Here is a 7,097-nt window from a genome sequence, read left to right as displayed (position 1 = left end):
TGAACCTCAGCCTCTGCTTTGATACCCTGCTGGGTAGTCTTTCAGAGCCCTCTGTGGTAGCTCCTGGCCTGTTGAGGGGGACTTTAAAGGGGTAATTGTGTTAAAGAGAGGACATTTTGCTCCCAAAGAACGCGTGGAGATGCACAGGAGAACAGCCACCACAGGCCACGGAGTCTCGGAGGAAGAAGCCACTCAGGCTCCTTGACTCTGAGTCTGCAGATGGTGAGAGGGACCAGCTGTGAGGTTTCCTGGGGCCTGGTGAAGGGACTGTGTGACCCGGGGAAAGCTCCGGTGACACGACTTTCGGCCTCAGAGCAACGTGTGGCTTATTAGGAATTTCAAGAGAAGCAAGTTGCTGGTTCACACTTGGAATTTGCTTAGAATCTGCAGCCAGGTTGGGGTGTGGAGTAAGCTCCAGGCCAGGCTGGGTGGGGTGGGGGTCTCACAGATGTGAAGGCAGCCAGCGTTACAGAATGTTAGCCCATGTGGGGGTGTCACTGGCTGGCTGCACGCTTCGCCTGCCCTGAAGCTGGCTCCACTCTTGAGACCTCGGTTGCGTCATCCGGAAAGTGATGTTAATAATGCCACTTACTTGAGGGTTGGGAAGATTACGTGACCTTCTAGATCAGCGATAAGCGGGCAGAGAACACGAAAGGCCGGACAAGTAGGTCGCTCCAAGTTTCCCATGAACTGTCTGGCCTGGGTCAAGTCCCAGGATCCCAAGAGAGAATGGCCAGGGAGCCATCAGTGAGCGGGGGGGGGGGGGGGGGGGGGGCAGGCGGGCAGGGGGAGCTGGCCAGGGAGCCATCAGTGAGCAGGAAGGAGAAGGGAGGGTGGAGGGCGGGCAGGGAGAGGTGACAGAGCCCTGCTTACTGACCCCTGGTGGGCAGGGCAGCGATGTTCCTGCTCTTCCTAGGCTGCCCCCTCCATGCAGGAAGTTTGCTCCACTTAGAGTGGGCTTCGGATCCTGGCACTTTCTGACAAAGGTGTTATTATTTCCACACATATGACTCCTTTATTCTATAAATAAATAAAGCTTCAGAAGAGAACCAAACACAGCCCTGGGGCTTAAAATAGGGCAGGACAAATAAAGCTGAGCACAGAAACGAACGCTTCTCGGATGTGGTGGGGGCGTTGAGTGGCGATTTGCACAAGGATAATTAACTTCGCATATCTATTGTTGTCTGAAAGTCTTCAGAAGCCAGTGGGTTGGTTACTGGAATGCGATGCCTAATGAAAACTCTTCAGAGGATGATACAATGCGGGTGTAATTTTGGGTGTGAAGCACAAAGCCCTAAGGGCCCCCAGCATCTCTGGTGCTTTTCTTTGCAGCTGACTTGCAGCCTCTTTCAGGAAAGCCCACGCCACAGTCCAGTCCTTTCACGAACCTCCCAGGAGGGCGGACTCACATCCTTTGACTGACAGGAAAGCCCAAATTACTACAAGTACGTTTATACGAAAGCAAAATGCTTTGTCTTCAGTGCCCTCTCTCACAAACGTACTTCATGAAGGCAAAGGATTGCTGGAGAGATTTTTTTGTTTTTTGTTTTTGTTCTCACTCTAATTAGAATACATCTAAACTCCTTCAGGACCCTAGGTGAACTGGCTGCCTACGTGAGAGCTCAGGGGAAGATAAAATGACATTCCAGCTCCCTTTCTCTGTCTGTGTTCACTGGGCCTGTAATCACAGCTTCTTCCCTCCAGTTGCTTAGGGAAAGAATGAGGTGGAGCAGCGCCATGTAATTAATATAATGACATTTAATTAATATGCTCTGATAATTACCTGTTGAAGACTAATGCATTCTGAACTCCTGCTGTTTCTGACAAAACAGGCCCTACGACAGACTCCAGACTCTGTTTGGCTGACCCAAAACAGTGTCACCCAGAAACGAGGTTAGAACAAATGGCCTTGGTCACCAGGTTGTGTCTTAAGAGTTTTCTCATCCCTTCAGGGTGGACATGCTCAGCTCTGTGCAGCGCGTGGCTCTTAGGAAATCTAAGTCCTCCCGTGAGTGAGCCTCTAAGCTAGAGCCATAGGTTAGGGAAGCTCTTTCAACGGTTTCGGATCGCCTCGGCTGATAGACGAGGAATGGGAAGGTAGGAAGACGTGAGCCTCTGAGCCCCTGGGAACCTGGCAAAAGCTTCCCCAGACACTCCGCATGTCCCCATCTGTGCGACAGCCCCTCTCTGCAGGCACTAGCCGTGGGGTGGGATAATGTTATTTCCTACATTTGTCACCTCAGGGAAGCTCTCTGTGGCTTTACCCGTTCGGGAAATAAGAAAGGCGTCACAGAATCCATGCTAACACACGTGAAAGACTTAAAGCTGGTGTTCTAATGATTTAAAATGTTTAGTTATCGTTCTTGTTACTCTAGTTATCCTGGCAGCTGCTGTTGCCATGGCATCGTCTGTCTCGGGACCTCTGACGACCCCGCATTCTGTGTGGGACGCTCAGACCCTTTCAGTCACTAACTGCTTTGTTTTGCTCTCCTTCTCTGTAACCTCACACTCCTGCCTGCTCATGGGTCAGTCCATTGCTAGGTTTTGCATCTTTGTCTGGCATTTGGGTCTCACACCCGCTGTCTTTTGAGACGTGGTTGGGCCACTTAGTGGCCATCCAACACGATGGTCTCTTCTTGTTCTGCTCTGTTGATGAACTCACACCCAACTGACTGAGTCAAATTTGAATGCATGGTCCGGTCACTCCTGTCACGCGCTGTCTGGCAGGACTATCCGGGTCAGGGGTAAGGTGCTGCTGAGCTGGGCGACCAGAGTTTTGCCTCCAGAACCCCCGCTTAGGGGACAGCACTCACCTCCACAGGTTGTTCTCTGACCTCCAGACACAAATCGGCAAGAAAACAACATCTCAAAGGGTGCCGAGTGAGGAGACGGTGGGGTGTGCAGCTCCCTCCTCCAGAGGCACACATGTCTCTGTGGGTTCAAGGCCAGCCTAATCCACACAGGTTAGCTAGAGCTCCACAGTGAGACCCTCTCAGTCAAGAAGAAAAGGCGGCAAGGTGTGTTATATTTGCCATTATCTTTTGGAAGCAAATTTGAGACAGGGTTTCTCTGTGGAGCCCTGGCTGTCCTGGAACTTACTCTGTAGACCAGGCTAGCCTCGAACTCAGATCTGCCTGCCTCTGCCTCCCGAGTGCTGAGATTAAGGGCATGTGCCATCACCACCAGGCTGCCATTACCATTTTCACTGTTGTTATATGTTCCATTACTTCTACAGAGCCTGTCTGCATGCTAGCTGAGGGACCCTACATGGCGAGCCATTTCAGACTGCTAGCAGGAAGCCACGAGGTCCCAGCTGCCGGTATTTCACATGCCCACGTCAGTGTACCTGCCTGTCTCCCCCTACGGACATCTCATCTATAGACGGAGAATCTGAAGCCCAAGCTGTTGAGTTATGTAGGCCTTACAGCTCAGAGCGCATACCTCCACTTCACCAAAGGACAGGTGCTGAGTTTTGCACTTAAAACAAAACACCTCAGGAATGGGTGATAAATATTTTCGGACTCTCCATAAATGGCATCTTGCAATATAAAAGGCATGTCTACAGCCACTATCTCATATCTCACCGTGAATTCACGCATCAGGAGACCCCGTGGAGCCTAAGATGACCTAAGATGACGCAGAGGCATGGCGGTTTAAGGCATTTAAGAGAGAGGCATGCTTAAGTAATGGTTGCGACACTTTCTCTTGGCTTCCTTAATCCCCTGGCTAGTTGAACAGACCACAACACTAATTACTTGGCAGTGGCGGTGCTGCCGACTCAGCAACCTTCCATGGCGAGGCATTCTGACGGCAGTGTCTGAAAGGTCCGGAGAGGTGGCACGGTCCCCGCCCCTCATGACTGACAGGACCTGTGGTACACTCTCCAGCCGAAGGTTCATTTGCTAGGAACTAGTTTCAGCTCACCAGGAAGATTCCATCCATGAAAGCAACGATTCAAACCAGGAGCGCCCTCTCATCTTGCATCTGTTTTACTCTTTCCCCTCAGCCCTCTGAGACAGAAGTTTCTGCTTTGAACTCAAAAGGTCCTTCAAAGGTGTGAGCTCTGGCTTAGCGGACCAATTCCAGTTAAGGAGCAGGAGAGACAAATAAGGCACAGGAGATGAATGCTTGTCCAGGAGCAGACGTGAGCATGGCAGGAAGGAGGTGTGCTGGTGTGAGGCCCAGGAATTACAAATGGCGTCAGGCCAGGAAATGAGGTGTCCCCGAGTGCCAAAGGGGAGCCGTTTGGATTAGCGGTGAACCGTGAAATAACCAGGCAGGAGCCATGGGAAAAATCAAAGGGCAGTGGCCAGTCGAGAGCTTGCTCTGTGATTGGTTGAGCATGCTCCGTTGCTCCTGAGGTCTGTAGAGGCCTCAGCACAGGCAGGAGCCTGACCTGTGGTCCTGCAAATGGCTTGGGAAGGGTTTGATGCAGCGCAGATCTGCACAGATTGCAGAAGAGGATGTGCACCCATGTCTTGAAAAGGCTGGACCCTGTCTATCCCGGGGTCTCCTCAGAGTAACCCAGCTAATCCACCCTTTGCCCTTTGAGCACCAACTCCCTCTGGAGACAGTCTTGCTGCATTGCCCAAGTTGGCTTCAAGTTCCAGGACTTTAGCAATCCTCCCATCTCATTCTCTTGAGTGGTTGAGATTATAGATGCACCCACTAGCTAATATTTAAAATAATGTAATTAACTAAGCTTGTAATGAGATTAGTTAAGGGAATTTGTGGAACCTCTCATTAATCAAAGGCCTTTGATTAATGTTCATTCTTATTTTTAATTAAGAATGTTTCCTTCACCTTATAAATGAATGCATGAAATGGCTAAATTGACTGTAACTAGGTTTTTATCTTTAGATTTATTTGGCGGATGACCAGAGACTAATTGTGGGTTCTAGGAAAGAGTAAAGTAAGACTGCCCCTTGGGACAAAGTCCCTGAGTATCACTGACCGCTCCTGTGGGAGAAGAGGGGTTGGATTCACAAAGTATGCTCACGGTGATTGCTAAATAGCCTGTTAAGATGGTGATGTCACCAAATGCCATACAGGTCAGGCAGAACAGCTGCAGTTTCCTTTTGAAGGGATTCTAGAACCAAGCTTGCTTGGGTTTTGACTCCTGGTTCTCACTGCTGTTTAGCCCATGTCTGTTCGCCAATGTGAGTGAAAGCAGCCTGGGCTCCAAAATCCTGTGGGCACACTGGCCAGGTTGTTACTGAGCTTCTCCAGGGCTTGCCACAGTAGGTCAGGCAGGGGAAGTGTTTCTTCGCTGAGGGTATTTGTTTGGTGATGTTCTGAGGTCTACAGGCCAGGACACAGCTGTAGGGCTGGGGCAGTGGCCGAGTGGGGCTCCCGGTTGATCTGGGCGTAGCGCCCTACAGTGCAGCCTGCCCTGAGCCTTTTCATCCTGTGGTGAGATCACCACACATGCTGGGCCTCTCCGGGGCTCTGGGTGAGAGCTGTTCCCACAGAGGACCTGGGTCTGGTCACTCATGATTGTGACTCCAGTTTGGGAGATCTGAGTCCCTCTTCTGGCCTCCGAAGGCACTGTGAGGTCTGCAGTTGTGGCCACACCTAAAATAAACCTTCAAATGACCAATCTCACGTGTGCTTCAGGATTACTGGGGTACAAGGCAGAGGGACAAAGTTCCTCATGGCTGTCACTTCCCTGGCTTGTGGAAGGGGCTTCACATGAAGGTTCCTGGAGAGCTCTACTTTCCCCTTTCTGCCTGGGTTTTCTGCTTTCATGAAAGTCTCTTCTAGTCCCCAACCACCCAACATAATGATAGTACCCGGCGAAGTTCTGCGGGCTCAGCATTGGCGTTACTAGGCAGAAAATAGCCCTGTGGCCTACAGAGCCAGTGTGGACACAGGAACATTCTGTGTGCTGGGTTTTTGACCTCTACCATCCTGTTTTCTTCTGTGACAGCGTCCTGATTGGAGTCCCCTGCCCCCCTACACAGAAGCCAGTGGCTTCAGTGTTCAGTAGCTGGCTTTTTATTTTTATTTTTATTTTTTTTTATGTGTATAGGGGTTTTGCATGTATGTCTGTGCACCGTGTGTGTGTGTGTGTGTGTGTGTGTGTGTGTGTGTGTGTGTGGTGTCTGCAGAGGCGAGAAGAGACCTCTAGACTGGACCCCCTCGACTGGAGTTACAGAAGGTTGTGAGCTCCCATGTGGCTTTGGGAACTGACCCTGACTCTCGGGAGAGCCAAGCCGTTTCTCCAGCCCCGAAGCTATCTTATGAAAATTCGGTATTACAGCAGAATCCAAACGTAGACCTCATGAGAGCTGGTAGACTGGGAAAAAGGAGGGGCAGACATCACCCCCACGGGCCCTCCCCCTTCTCTGTGTGCGGCCTGGGTTGAGCGTGGCAGCTCGGGACTTGGTCTTCAGCTTCCCCTCCCTCTCTGTGAACGCTCGGAGGCTCCCGACTGTGGTCTTCAGCTTCCCTCCGGAGTCTTTTGTTTTCCAGCTTTGGTGGCAGCTGTTATCATTTCAGCTGTAGAGGGAAGGGGAGGTCACTTCCTGTTACTCCTGCCATCTCCGGGGAGTGGGGGGACACACGACACTCCCTCCCCTCCTGTGGCTGCCTGTGGTTTGGGAAGAGCTGGAGTCTGGAGGCAGCGGTCCTGTTGCCTGGACTGCAGGAGGGTCTGGAAGCTTCCAGCTACTCTGGGAGGGCACCTGGGAGCCAGGTGGGACCCAGGCCAGAGCTAGGGGACGAAGAATGGGGGAGGAGGGGAAGGAGGAGGGGCAGAGAGGGCAGCGATCATCTAATCATCTATCGGGAGGAAGTTAGGGGTTGAATGAGTGATTGGCAGGTGGAGAAGAAGGGAAGGGAAGCAGCTGAAAGGAATGGGTCGGGGGTCGGGGGTTGGGGGATGGAGAGACAGGGAAAGGAAGACACCCATGAGGAGAACTACCTCGGGAGTAGACTGTGTGCAAGAGGGTAAAGAAGTGGCGGGCTGTTTCTCCAGCCCTGTATGGTTATGTTTGCCAAACTTTTTTTTTTTTTTTTTTTTTTTTTTTTTTTTTTTTTTTTTTTTTTTGCATTTGGCATAAAGGATACATAGAGGGATTGAGCCTGAAGTCTGT

Source organism: Psammomys obesus, unplaced genomic scaffold (assembly GCF_907164565.1).
Source record: "Psammomys obesus unplaced genomic scaffold, mPsaObe1.curated_primary_1811, whole genome shotgun sequence".
NCBI classification, from domain to species: Eukaryota; Metazoa; Chordata; class Mammalia; order Rodentia; family Muridae; genus Psammomys; species Psammomys obesus.
This window is presented reverse-complemented; position numbering follows the sequence as displayed.